A 15,453-nucleotide genomic window follows, 5' to 3' on the forward strand; every position below is an offset into this window, starting at 1 on the left:
TTCTGCGGTCCACTAAAATGCTCATTAGTTTGCAGTCTGTGGCTGAGGGGTGAAAAGCTCTGGAGCATTTGGTGGCACTTTCATGCCTCTGCATTGCTTGAGTGGGCAGATAAGCTAAAGGCCCGACTCCAAGCATGTCAATGTGGCTGCGCCCGAACTGTCTCAGCTGCGGAGGAATGGTCACTTGATACAAGGTTTCCCTACTGCATGCCAGCTTCCATTCCCACACCCCCCTCACCGCCCCGCATGTGCTTGTACACTACCATCATGAAGGTTGAGCTCTGCAGTTTTAGTGGGTATAAAATATACCTGGGTCACAGGAAGCAGTATGCCAGAATTGATGGGAAGGTTTTCCAATTCCTGAACTCAAAATGTGAGTCAGCCTTCCTCTCCAAGAGAAACCCTTAACAAATCAACTGGGCTGCCTTGTACAGGCACAAGCACAAAAAAGGACAGCTTGAAGAGATTCAGAAAAAGCGCTCCTGTCGTGCAATGAAGTTCCAATGGGCTTTACTGGTGCCTCTCTTGCTGAGATTATGACTAAGAGGAATCAGAAGCCTGAGGTGCATAAAGCTCAACGTGAACAGGCCATCAGGGCTGCCAAGGAGGCTAAGAAAGCCAAAGCTGCAGCAAAGAAAGTCAGCTCAGCTACAGCTAAGGCTATTCAGAAAGCAGCGCCCAAACAGAAATTTGCTGAGCCAATGAAGTCTCAGGCTCCACGTGTTGGTGGAAAACGCTAAATATAATAATCAATTGTTGATGTAAAATAAAACCATCAGACCAGGCTGGCTTGCCCCCCCACAACTCGCCCCAGATGCAATGCAGCCCTTGGCACCCCCCCAACTCACCCGAACCACAGTGCAGTCCTTGCCCTGGCACTGCACTGTCAGCCAACCAGGAAAAAGTAACTTTGTCTGTGCCCTCACCTGAATGCGCAGCGCCTCAATCTTGAAGTCGAAGGGACAACCCTTGCAAGCGCTGCACAACGTTCACGCGCACTCACCTCCGAGTTCCCCTTGAAGTTCAGCTTGCCAGGTGCACGCCTTTTAAATGCTGTTGTGAAACACATTAGTGTTCAATCATGTCGATGTGCCCGGATGATTCAGCGTGGGGGTATGATTCTGGCGAGCTGGGCTTATAATGATATGCAAATGTATTAAAATGACGTCCCCGACATGCGGCAGTGGAAACGTGGCCCGCCATTGACGGGCGGAGCATACCATCGCAAACTGGTTTCACAACGTCGTGAAATCGATTTTTAGCATTCCTGCCATGTCCGCTCATACTCGCCATGACACCCAACGCCAAAAGGGACAGAGAATTCCAGCCTATGGATTAGAATCTGCTTAGCAGTTTGAGGCTGCAACTGAAGTATTCAGTACTTTAAGATCATTTTGTACCTGTAAGCAAGTGATGTCTGGAGTGTGACTCCTGCAATATAGCTGGACTCTAATATCTGGAGTGCGATGAAATGTGCAGAGTCACACCTGTAGTAGGGAGGTCTTGTGGCAGAGTGGGTGGTGACCCTGCCTCAGAGCCAGCAGCTCTGGGTTCAAGTTCAAACCCAGGACTTGATGGCCAAGGAAGCGGCATTCATAATGCAGGCAAGCAGCTTGAGAAGCAATACATACAAACATGCAAATTAGGAGGATTAGACCACTCAGCCCCTCGAGCCTGCTCCACCAGTCAATAAGATCATGGCTGATCTGAATGTAACCTCAACCCCACATTCCTGCTTACCCCCGATAGCCTTTCATCCCCTTGTTAATCAAGAATCTATCTATCTCTACCTTAAAAATATTCAGAGGCTCTGCTTCCACTGCCTTTTGAGGAAGAGAGTTCCAAAGACTCACAACCTTCTGAGAGAAAAGAATTCTCCTCATCTTTGTCTTAAATGACCGATCCTTTATTTTTAAACAGTGACCCCTAGTTCTAGATTCCCCCACAAGAGGAAACATCCCCCCACATCCACCCTGTCAAGACTACTTAGGATCTTAAAGGTTTCAATCAAGTCGCCTCTTGGTCTTCTAAATTCCAGTGGATACAAGCCTAACCTGTCTAACCTTTCCTCATAAGACAACCCGTCCATTCCTGGTATTAGTCTGGTAAACCTTCTCTGAACTGCTTCCAAAGCATTTACATATTTCTTGAAATAAGGAGACCAGTACTGAACACCAGATGTGGTCTCACCAGCGCCCTGTACAACTAAAGCATAACCTCCTTACTTTTGTAATCAATTCCCCTCACAATAAATGATAACATTTTATTAGCTTTCCTAATAACTTGCTGCACCTGCATACTAGCCTTTTGTGATTCATGCACTAGGACACCCAGATCGCTCTGAATCTCAGAGCTCTGCAATCTCTCACCATTTAAATAAGAAGCTTCTTTTTTATTCTTCCTGCCAAATTGAACAATTTCACATTTGCCCACATTTCTCTCCATTTGCCAGATCTTTGCCCCCTCACTTAACCTATGTATGTCACTTTATAGTCTCCTTATGTCTTCTTCACAATTTACTTTCCTACTTACCTTTGTATCATCAGCAAATTTAGCAACCATTACTTCAGTCCCTTCATCCAAGTTGTTTATATAAATTGTAAAAAGCTGAGGCTGCAGCACTGATCCATGTGGCCAACCACTCGTCACATCCTGCCAACCAGAAAAAGAACCATTTATGGCAATTCTCTGCTTCCTGGTAGCTAGCTAATCTTCTATATATGCCAATATGTTACCCCCTACACCATGGGCAGAATTTTCCCCCCATTGGGGGGGAAGTTTAGGAGCGGGTGCATGGAGATGCGCCTCCGATCAGCGCCCCCAATCAGGAGGGTGCTGCCATTTTACGTGGGCGGGCAAATTAAGGCCCGCCTAGCGTGACGTCCGCAAGGAAGTGCTATGCGCTCCCTGTGCGGGTAAGGGGGGGGGAATCCCTAAACCGAGAGTGCACTCTTTCACGCCTGCACACGAAAGAGAGCACTCATCTGCCTGAGGCTAAGTGCTGCCTCAGGGAGATCGGCACCAAATTTAAAAATGTTAACAATAGAAAAAAAATTCCCCTGACATGTCCCCTCATGTGACACTATCACATGAGTTGGGACATGTCCATCACTTTCATTAACACTTTTATTAAAAATTTAAAAACCTACATGAAAGCTCATCCCGCCCGTGGATGAGGATTCATGCTTTTTCTAATGTCCGCTAGGGCTCCTGGCCTGCCCGCCAACCTTAAGGTTGGACGGGCAGGTCCATTAAGCATTTTAATTACTTTGTCAATGTCCTCAATTGGCCATTGACAGGTCGGCGGGCGCACAGCTGATTCTGCTTAGTCCCCGCCCACCTGAAAATTGAAATGAGGTGGGGTGACGTCGGGAGTTCCGCCCGACGTCATCCTGTGTCATTTTACACATCGGCAAGCGGGCCCCACCCCCCACTCGCTGACTGGGAAATCCTAGCCCCTGAGTTTTTATTTACCCCAATAACCTTTGATGTGGCACTTTATCAAATGCCTTCTGAAAATCTAAGTACAGTACATCCACTGGTTCCCCTTTATCCACAGAGCATGTGACTCCTTCAAAGAACTCCAATAAATTGGTTAAAAGTGATTTCCCTTTCACAAAACCATGTTGACACTGTTTGATTACCTTGAATTTTTCTAAGTGCTCTGCTTTAACATCTTCAATAATAGCTTCTAACATTTTCCCTATGACAGATGTTAGGCTAACTGGCCTGTAGTTTCCTGCTTTCTATCTCCCCCCCTTTTTGAATAAAGGAGTTACATTTGCTATTTTCCAATCTAATGGAACCTTCCCCACATCTAGGGAATTTTGGAAAATTAAAACCAATGCATCAATTATCTCACTAGCCACTTCTTTCAAGACCTTAGGGTGAAGTCCATCCAAACCTGGGGATTTGTCAGCCCACAGCCCCAACAATTTGCTTAATGAAATTTCCCTGGTGATTGTAATTTTCCTGGGTTCCTCCCTCCCTTCAATTTCCTGATTTACAGCTATTTCCGGGATGTTACTTGTGTCCTCTATAGTGAAGACCAAAGCAAAATACCTGTTTAATTCATCCACCATCTCCCTACTTCCCATTATCAATTCCCCAGACGCACTTTCTATAGGACCAATGCTCACTTTATTAACTCTTTTCTTATTGAAATATCTATAGAAGCTCTTACTATCCTTATTTATATTACTTAATAGTTTTCTCTCGTATGCTAATTTTTCCCTCCTTATTAATCTTTTTGTCATTCTTTGCTGTTCTTTATATTCTTTCCAATCTTTTGACCCGCCACCCATCTTTGTGTAATTATATGCTTCTTCTTCAAGTTTGATACTGTCTTTAACTCTTTTAGTTAACCACAGATGATGGGCCCTCCCCTTGGAATATTTCTTCCTCATTGGAATGTATCTATTCTGTGTATTCTGAAATAGCCCTTTAAATGTCTGCCACTGAACCTCTATTAACCTAGGCCTTAATCTCATTTGCCAGTTCACTTTAGCCAGCTCTACTTTCATGCCCTCATAATCGCCCTTATTTAAGTTTAAAATACTGGTCTTGGACACACTCGTTTCTCTCTCAAATGAATATAAAATTCAATCATATGTTCAATGCGACCTAGGGGTGCCTTCACTATAAGGTTATCAATTAATCCTATCTGGTTGCTCAATACCAGATCTAGTCTAGCCTGTTCTCTGGTTGGCTCCAGGACGTGCTGTTCTAAGAAACTATCCCGAAAACATTCTATGAAATCTTCATCTACGCTACCTTTGTTCCATCCGATTTCTCCAGTCTATATGTAGATTAAAATCCCTCATGATTATTGCTGTAACTTTCTGACAGGCTCCTATTATCTCTTCTTTTATACTGTGCCCTACCATGTGTTAGGGGGCCTGTACAACACTCCCACAAGTGACTTCTTGCCTTTAATATTTCTCATCTCAACCCAAATCACTTTTGCATCCTGGTTTACTGAACTTAGGTCATCCCTCTCTAATGTTCTAATATCATCAATAATTAACAGAGCCAACCATCCACCTTTTCCTAACTTCCTGTCCTTCTTAAATGTCACATACCCTTCAATATTCAGCTCCCAATCTATTCATCCTGTAGCCACGTCTCTGTAATGGCTATCAAATCATACTTCTTTATTTCTATTTGTGTTATCAGTTAGCTCAGCTGTTTAGTTCCAAATGCAATGTGTGTTTAGATACAGAGCCTTTAGCTTTGTCCTTTTATTAGTTTTGTAGTGTCTAGCATTATCTGCTAATTTACTCTTAGATTTGTACTCTTTGTCCCTTGATGTCATGGTCTGTTTCTCATTTCCCATATATACCTTTCCCATATACCTTTCTCTCTTGCCTTGTCTCTACTCTTTGGTTTACCACATCTTCTCAAATTTGATCCCTTGCCCCCACTATTCAGTTTAAGCCCTTCTCTACTTCCCCAGTTATGCAGCTCGCAAGGACGCCAGGCCCAGCATGGTTCAGGTGTAGACCACCCCAATGGTACAGATCCCACTTTCCCCAATACTAGTCCCAGTGCCCCACAAACTGGAAACCACTTCTCCCAAGACACACATTCATTTCTCTAATATTATTTGTCCTATGCCAATTTGCACGTAGCTCAGGTAATAATCCAGAAGTTATTACCTTTGAGGTTCTGCTTCTTAATTTGGTGCCAAACTCCTCATACTGACTATGCAGAGCCTCCTTCCTCATCCAAGTCATTGGTACCTACATGGACCACAACCATTGGATTGTCCCCCCCACTGCAGGTTCCTCTCCAGCCCTGAGCAGATGTCCCGAACCATGGCACTGGACAGACAACACAGCCGTCTGGACTCTCGCTCTTTGCTACAGAGAACAGTGTCAATCCCCCTCGCTATACTGTCCCCTACTACCACTACGTTCTTTTTTGCTCCCCCCACTTGAATGGCTTCCTGTACCACGGTGACATGGTCAGTTTGCCTATCCACCCTGCAGCTCCCACTCTCATCCAAACAAGCTGAGTGAACCTCAAACCTATTGGACAATTGCAGAGGCTCACACTCCTGCCTTCTGGGTCCCCTTACCTGCCTCACTCGCAGTCACACCCTCCTGTCCCTGATCATTGACCAAATCAGGAGCTCCTATCCTAAGCGGTGTGACTGCCTGCTGGTATAAAGCATCTAGGTTACGTTCCCCCACCCTGATGTGTTGCAGAGCCTGCAGCTCAGCCTCCAGCTCAATGACTCTGAGCCAAAGTTCCTCAAAGCCGCAAACATATACTACAGACGTGTTTGCCCTGGATCACAATGTTATCCAGGAGCTCCTACATGCTATGGCATGAACACATCACCTCCCCTGCCATCATTAATGTGTTTTAAATAATTACTTAATTACATTAATCTTGTATTTATGTTGCTTTATTATATGTTTTATTAACTTTACCACCAATTTATGTCCTATTTTAAACCATAGGGATAGAATAGAACTTAACTACTTACCAGATACTCACCAAACAGCTAGCTCCTTTTCCTGTAGTAGAGCAAGAACCAATTCCTATGGGGTGAGAAAGATAGAAAAAGGAAATGAACCTCCTTCCCCCACTTCACCAAACTCCCCCTCTCACCAAACTCCAAGTCTAGCACAGCTGCACTCCGTCTGCAAATCCTTCCAACACATGCCAGTAGCAGTTGGTAAGAGCGAGTCAGTCATGTGATGGAAAGAACATTGGAGCCTTCACCATTACTATCCAGAGCTCCAGACTACTTGCCACTCCCTGAGTGAACTCTAACACGTCACTACCACACCTGTCGTGTAGCATTTGAAGATGCTGAAATACTTTTTTAATCCATTAGCAGAGATAGATATATACTACAAACATGATCTGTGGTGCGTTGGTCATGATCAGAAGTATAACCATTACTAATGGTGTGGTTCTAACATACCCAAGAAACATAAACAACATGAGGCAGCATGTCTTCTCAATGAAACAATGTATAATACATACATATACTAAACACCAGTGATATGCAAGTAGAAAACTAATCCAAAACCACACGAGATACACTCCTCATAAAAATCTTTCACATATGGTGCAGATTATGAGCTCTAATGTTATGAAGTGGGGTACGTCCATGTACCATTGCTTTTCATAGGTTTCTTGTGCTATGTCACATTTCTGGACAGTAGCTTATCACTCAATTTTAAAGAATTTAAGAAGGTTGGAAAATAATTATTTATACAGAGGGCAGTTAAAATGGAATTCTCTGTCATAAATTGCGGTTGAGCAGAGTCAATAAATTATTTTAAAAGATAATTAGGTAATTGTTTGAAAAAGTCAAATATTAAAAGGCATGGAAGTGAAAAGGTGATTGGGATTGAACTAGGTGGCTCATGTGGAGAAAAAAAAACTGCACAATCTTGATAGGCTGAATGGCCTGTTGTCATATTCTTTGAGCTTCCTTACCCATAAAATACAATGAACACAGCTTTCTGAGTGACTTATTAAATTCACCCAGTGAGTAGCTAAATCATACAGATCAGGAAAATTCCAGGTTCAGTCCCTAGTCTATGTGACACAGCTGATCTCAGCTGGGGTGATGGTAGGAGCTATACAATGAGCCTCAGGGTTAAGGAGGTAAATGTCAGCCAGGGTTCCCATTCATAATTGCAATAGAGTAATCTCTGTTGAGAATGCACATATTTGAGCATTGGATGAGGACAGGATCAGGCTTAGTTGTGATGTTTGAAACGCTCCCTGACACTCACTGTCAGAGCACACACATAAATAACGACAATTTAGTTGAGGCACCAGAGTCATCACTTCCGGAACAGCAGATGAGGTGGGGGGGGGGAGGGGGGGGATTGGCAAAAGAAGCTGGTGAAAAAAGGAAAAAAAAATTAAAATTCAGTGATAGAGCACAGGAAGTTGCGTCACCATGAGCCCTCCAGATATATGATCCAATTTGTTCGTACTAACTGATTAAATGGGTAATGTCCCATGGTGACTCCCTCAGGTCTAATGAAAACAACTATAGTCGTGATTCCTCGAGCCAGAACATTGGCTATCAATTATACTGTCTTGTGCAGGAAAGAAACAATGATATAATGCTGTTCATAAAAGCAGGAGAAGGTGGTGGAAAAACAAATCTTCCAGTTTGTAGTTCACAACACACATACATATATAAACTCTCAACAGTGGAGTCAGATTCATTAATTTGAAAGGTTTATTTATCATATTAAAGATATTTTACAGCTATGCATTAAGGGGGGACCCAGGCTTATTTAAGAATTAATGGTTTCAAATAAACGATAAACGAAAACAAGAAAAATATATAAGCATCAGCTGGTAAATAAATCCTAAATTCAGCCCATGAAGATTTTCACAAATTTATACTTGACATAATCACAATCATACTTTTAACAGCTATAATTAAAGAGAGGTCAATTGTCTTATTTAATAATTGACAATTTTAAATAAATTGTAAACATAAGAAAGAAAAATGTTTAAACATCAGCTGGTAGATAACTCAAGTTCAAACAACTAAGACATTCAGAAGTTTTCAGTTGGCATAATCAAAATTTGGAACACTTACCTAAGCTGTGTGGTTGCACATAGGCTGGTTCACTGACACTGTTCAGTTGTATTTTAGCTTTAAAAAATTAATGCATTTGCCATGTTGTTTTGGGTAAATACAAGGTAACAGATGGCCCATCTGTCTGAAGATATGGTCCGACTGAATGTATGCAAATGTTCATATAAAACAGCCCAGGATGTTCTCTAACAGATACTACAGCCTTAGGACACATTTCCAAATCCTCATTTACTATCAGCCAGTGCTTTTTATCAGCCAACTGCCTTGAGCATTATGTCAGCATGGACATCTGGGTGAATATTTGAACATTTTCATTTGTTAAAATATTTAGTGGGACATGCAGGCATTAAGCAGGGAACAGCAGGTCACTGAACATATGATTAAACAACCCGTTTTTATGCAGCAAACAGACAACTACTGATAAACTCAGATTAAAGTAACTCAGAAATCATGCTTTTTCTTCCTTAAAAAAACAGCCTTATTCATGCTAAAATGCAAAAAAATACCCTGATCCTCTCTTCAGATCAAACAATAGTCTGAAGGAATAAACCACAGCAACCATTATTTTGGACAAAACAGACATGCATTTAAATCAATTATATAAATGGAGTTGTATTCATTTGTAGTGCAGAAAAATAAATACAAATTTTACAATATTAATTTAACTAAATTAATATTTAGTTCTAGTGTCCCTCTTCCAATTCTTTGCAAAAACCAACAAGTATAAGAATCAAGAGTTCACTTGCAGAACCTACTTCCTTGGATGCATGGGCAATTCTAAGGCTATCTTCAGCACAGCCCCCATCAGGTGTAGTACAACCAAGCCTTAGACTTCACTAGCATCTCATCATGGAGAATGATTATTGATGAACTTGCCCAAATGGCGTATGAGATGGGATAGGCTTCCATGATGTCATTGAAGCCATCAGGCCTGTGCAATTTTTCTTTACATTCGTTCTTGGGATGTGAGCATCACAGGCATTTATTGCCCATCAGTAATTGCCCTTGAGAAGGTGGCGATAAGTCACCTGCAGCAGTCCACATGGTTTAGGGACATCTATACTGTTTTCTATATAGTAGTTTGACAGACTGAGTAACTTCCTTCACCATTTCACAGGGTAGTTGAGAGTTAACCACATTTCTTTGGACCTGGAGTCACATATAGGCAAGGCTGGGTAAGAATGGCAGATTTCATCCCCTGAAGGACATTAGTAAAACAGATAGGTTTTCCAGTAGTCACATTATCATTAATAATGACATTAGCATTTTATTCTAGATTAATTAATTAATTGAATTTAAATTCCCTCAGCTGCAGTGGTGGGATTTGAACTCATGGCCGGGGTTTTCAATTCTGGGTTGGGAACCCGGCCACTGCTTCCGTTCCACATCCCGGCCCAAAACGGCATGATCCAGACACACCCACATGGGCTTTTAAAGGGCTAGGCCAATAAATGGCAGATAGAGTGCCTTCAGTCCAATCAGGGATAGCAGGTGGACTCCCAATGCTGGAGGACTAATGGGAGGCCCTCCAAGATTCAGTGAGCTGCAGCCTCACTGACCGAGGTGGGAGCAGCCTATGTGAACATGAGAGGGAGAAGTGAAGGTAAGTTTATCTTTTTTAATTTTTGAAAAGGCCACAGCTGCCTGGCCATCATCCTGGGGCAACCCCTCCAGAGTATGACCAGTGGCCGCAGTTGTGGCCCAGCAATCGTTATGAGTCCACTGGTGGGGTGGATTGGTTCATCGCACCACCCCCATATTCCCATCCTGAGCTCACAACACATTGGCCTGGACCATGTTTAGGATGGGTAGCCTTGCACCTTGAATGCTGCCCTGGAAAAAGTGGGTAACAGGGTAGCACTGTGGTGATAAACAATAGTCAATCACATAAACACATTATTCTATTAAATCACTGTTGAAACTCAATTGCTGTTCTACTTTTTTTTACCGTACTTGCATAGGCTAAACAAATGTGGCTGTGAATACTGAAGATTTGGAAAGACAAGAGGGGTGAAAAGTTAATTGTAAGGATTTTCTTAGTGCGATGGAGCTATTGTATGGATAAAAGAAAGGAGGATTCCTGTCCTTTGCTGGTGAACCAGTTGGTTAAGACTGTGTATTTTTTGCCCATCTTCCAGCCATTAAACCCAATAAAACTGTTAAGAAAAATGCTGGATGTCTGAAATAAAGTAAAAGTTACTGGAAATATACTGCAGATCTATCAGCATCTGCTAAGAGAGGAAAAATAAAATGAAGAGTTTTTACCCAAAACCTTACCTGAATTCTACCTTTACAGAAACTTCTGGACCTGCTATGTACCTCCAGTGTCAACTGTATTTGCTACAGTTTGAGATATGTGATTTGAAAAACATCTTATTTTATCTGAAATATTAAAAGATTAACTTCCAGGTGGCTGTATGGTAGACTGATTTAGCTGCAAACTCTGTGACATCCATACATATATTGATAAGCATCCCAGAGGACTGTCATGCAAACCATTTCCTTCAGACAATATTGCCCCTTTAAGTTTTAACTTAAATGCAACATATTGAAATATGTGACTTTTAATGTTTCATGTGCTGCAGCCCCAGCATCACAAACATTATTTTCAGTTTCCACTGTTTTCAGACAGATGGTAAGTATGTGAAATGGCAGATAGTTCAAGCAACTGAGTGATTGTTTCCCACCCAGAAGGTTCGGCCTGTTCCTCAACCTGTTTGTCTCAGTTGACAGCATTTCATCAATTTTCAGCAGAGCAGTTAGTTGGTACACTACAGAGAGGTAAAATTCTGTAAAGTGAAAATCTGGGAAACGAATGTCAGGTATGGCTCATATAAACAATCTACCCTTATTACTTGTCGTATCTTTGCAAATCCCTGAAGACTTCTCTCAGGTCAGACCTTAACCTGCTCAGCTTCAGCAGAAAATACTTTAACTTATCTCCCTTTATAACAATAGAATCACAGAATAGAGTTGTTATCCTTAAGTTTAAAGAAAGACTTAATATGTTTTTTTGATAGGATAAATAAGAAAAGACTGTTTCCAGTGGCAGGAAGGTAAGTAGCAAAAGGTCACAGACTTAAGATAATTGGAAAAAGAACCTGAGACAAAATCATGAGAATTCTTGTTTACAAGTGAGTTGTTATGGTTTTAAATGCACTGCCTGAAAGGGGAGGGTAAGCAGGTTCAATAAGGATTTTCAAAAGAGAATTGGATAAATACTTGAAGGGGAAAAAAATTGCAGGGCTACGGGGAAAGAACAAGAGGAGTGGGACTAAGTGGATAACCTGCTCAAGAGCTGACTTAGGCATGATGGGCCAAATGGCCTCCTTCTGTTCAGTATCATTCTACAATTCTATGAATCAAAGTTTTTGATTCCGCGTAATTTAAAGACAAATTTAATTTCACCTGCTGACACAAACTGGGTGGTAGCAGCTCAATAATGACATCGAGTCACTTACTGTTTCATTTACATCAACATTCATCTTGGGTAGGCTCCTGAAACAGGCTACCAGAGAATATGTGTTAAACAATTTATTTCTACAGGAGCTGGAAGCAGAGAAAGTAAAAGCAGAAAAAGAAAATTACCCAATAGCAAGACCCTCGATTATAGGAATAGGCAGCAGAAATTTGCAGACATATTGATTCATTCTCTCGCTCACCAACCCAAATGGAGATATCCAGGGTGATATAGATTGTGGAATGGACTTTAGATTCTGTACAATAGACAAGGACAACAGTAAAACGCCATTTCACCATTAAGATACATGTGTTTTATAGTAGCTTAACCATTGGTAGTCTCTCCACAAGGCAGCAATGATGTAGTTTAAGAATTCTGGCCTAAACCCATCATTTTCATGGCTGCACACACTTGTTACACAATCACATCTTTCTCACTTCCAGCAGAATTCATGCTGGAAGATGAATAGGGCATAAAATTTGCATTTTAAAATTATGACCCCTCCCTGGTAGATACATTGAGTTTATGCTTGACCGATCCATTGGAAGTTTGGCCCCAAACTCTCTAAGGCAATTGTCATTACATTGCTCAAAAGGCCCAATTGCATCAAGGTGATAAACGCATTCTTTTAACTCATGCTGTGCTACTTTTTGTACCAGAGTTTATCATAATTAGTTTACTATACTTTTATATATATATTTTATAGTCCCATGTAGCAGAACTAGCCATGCTGCTAGGCAAGCTGTTCCAGTACTGGCATCTATCCGACAATGTGGAAAATTGCCCAGGTATGTCCTGTCCACAAAAAGCAGGACAAATCCAACCTGGCCAATTATCATCCCATCAGTCTATTCTCGATCATCAGCAAAGTAATGGAAGGGGTCATCAACAGTGCTATCAAGCGGCACTTGCTCAGCAATAACCTGCTCACTGATGTTCAGTCTGGGGTTCTACCCAGGCCACTCAGCTCCTGATATCATTACAGCCTTGGTCCAAACATGGGCAAAAGAGTTGAATTCAAGGGGTGAGGTGACTGCCCTTGCAACATTTAACCGAGTGTGTCATAGAAACATGGAAACATAGAAACTAGAAGCAGGAGTAGGCCATTCGGCCCTTTGGGCCTGCTCCGCCTTTCATCATGATCATGGCTGCTCATCCAACTCAATAGCCTGCTCCCGCTTTCTCCCCATATCCTTTGATCCCTTCTGCCCCAAGAGCTATATCTAACTCCTTCTTGAAAACATACAATGTTTTGGCCTCAACTACTTTCTGTGGTAACGAATTCCACAGGCTCACCACACTCAAGGTGAAGAAATTTCTCCTCATCTCAGTCCTAAATGGTCTACCCCGTATCCACAGACTGTGACCCCTGGTTCTGGACTCCCCCACCATCGGGAACATCCTTCCTGCATCTACCCTGTCTAGATCTGTTAGAATTTTATAGGTTTCTATGAGATCCCCCCTCATTCTTCTGAACTCCAGAGAATATAATCCTAGCCGACTCAATCTCTCCTCATATGTCAGTCCCGCCATCCCAGGAATCAGTCGGGAAAACCTTCACTGCACTCCCTCTATAGCAAGTACATTCTTCCTCAGATAAGGAGACCAAAACTGCACACAATACTCCAGGTGTGGTCTCACCAAGGCCCTGTACAATTGCAGCAAGACATCACTGTTCCTGTACTTGAATCCTCTGGCTATGAAGGCTAACACACCATTTGCCTTCATTACCACCTGCTGCACCTGCATGCTTACCTTCAGCGACTGGTGTACGAGGACACCCAGGTCTCGTTACACATTCCCCTCTCTTAATATATAGCCATTCAGATAATAATCTGCCTTCCTGTTTTTGCTTCCAAAGTGGATAACCTCACATTTATCCACATTATACTGCATCTGCCATGCATTTGCCCACTCACTCAGCTTGTCCAAATCACACTGAAGCATCTCTGCATCCTCCTCACAGCTCACCCTCCCACCCAGCTTTGTGTCATCTGCAAATTTGGAGATATTACATTTAGTTCCCTCATCTAAATCATTAATATATATTGTGAATAGCTGGGGTCCCAGCACCGATCCCTGCGGTACCCCACTAGTCACTGCCTGCCATTCAGAAAAAGACCCATTTATTCCTACTCTTTGTTTCCTGTCTGCCAAACAGTTTTCTATCCATCTCAATACACTGCCCCCAATCCCATGCACTTTAATTTTACATGCCAATCTCTTATGTGGGACTTTGTCGAAAGCTTTCTGAAAGTCCAAATAAACCACATTCACTGGCTCCCCCTCATCAACTCTACTAATTACATCCTCGAAAAATTCCAGTAGATTAGTCAAGCATGATTTCCCTTTCATAAATCCATGCTGACTCTGTCCAATTCTGCCACTGTTTTCCATGTGCTCAGCTATTAAATCATTTATAATGGACTTTAGAATTTTCCCCACTACCAACGTCAGGCTGACTGGTCTATAATTGCCTGTTTTCTCTCCCAACTCCCTTTTTAAATAGTGGGGTTACATTAGCTACCCTCCAATCTGTAGGAACTGTTCCAGAGTCCATAGAATCTCAGAAGATGACCACCAATGCATCCACTATTTCTAGGGCCACTTTCTTAAGTACTCTGGGATGTAGATTATCAGGCCCTGGGGATTTATTGGCCTTCAATCCCATCAATTTCCCCAACACCATTTCCCTACTAATACTGATTTCTTTCCTCCCTCTCACTAAACCCTGTGTTCCCCAACATTTCTAGTATGTTATTTGTGTCCTCCTTTGTGAAGACAGGACCAAAGTATTTATTTAGTTGGTCATCAAGGAGCCCTAGCAAAACTGAAGTCAATCAGGATCAGGGGGAAAACTCTCCATTGGAGTTGGAGTCATACACAAAGGAAGATGATTGTGGATGTTGGAGGTCAATCATCTCAATCTCAGGACATTGCTGCAGGAGTTCCTCAGGGTAGCATCCTAGGCCCAACCATCTTCAACTGTTTCATCAATGACTTCCCCTCCATCATAAGGTCAGAAGTAGGGATGTTCATTGGTGATTGCACAATGTTCAGCACTGTTCGCGATGACTCAGACACTGAAGCAGTCCATGTCTATATGCAGCAAGTCAGGCTTAGGCTGATAAGTAGCAAGTAACATTCACACCACACAAGTGCCAGGCAATGACCATCTCCAACAAGGGAGAATCTAACCATCTCCCCTTGACATTCAATCGCATTACCATCACTCAATCCCCTATCAGCATCCTTAGGGTTACCATTGACCAGAAACTGAACTGGACTAGCCATATAAATACTGTGGCTACAAGAGCAGGTCAAAGGCTGAGAATTCAGCGGTGAGTAACTCACCTCCTGACTTCCCAAAGCCTGTCCACCATCTATAAGGCACAAGTCAGAAGTG

At 42.3% G+C, this 15,453-nt stretch overlaps 1 long non-coding RNA gene and 1 pseudogene across 1 annotated transcript in view; both read left to right on the forward strand.

Moving 5' to 3' along the window:
• LOC144688526 (uncharacterized) overlaps positions 1-15,453 on the forward strand; it is a 933,048-nt gene that overhangs the window by 622,743 nt on the left and 294,852 nt on the right. The window lies entirely within an intron of this gene.
• On the forward strand, positions 268-740 carry LOC144689169 (large ribosomal subunit protein eL24 pseudogene; annotated as a pseudogene).

Source organism: Cetorhinus maximus, chromosome 13 (genome assembly GCF_964194155.1).
Source record: "Cetorhinus maximus chromosome 13, sCetMax3.hap1.1, whole genome shotgun sequence".
NCBI classification, from domain to species: domain Eukaryota; kingdom Metazoa; phylum Chordata; class Chondrichthyes; order Lamniformes; family Cetorhinidae; genus Cetorhinus; species Cetorhinus maximus.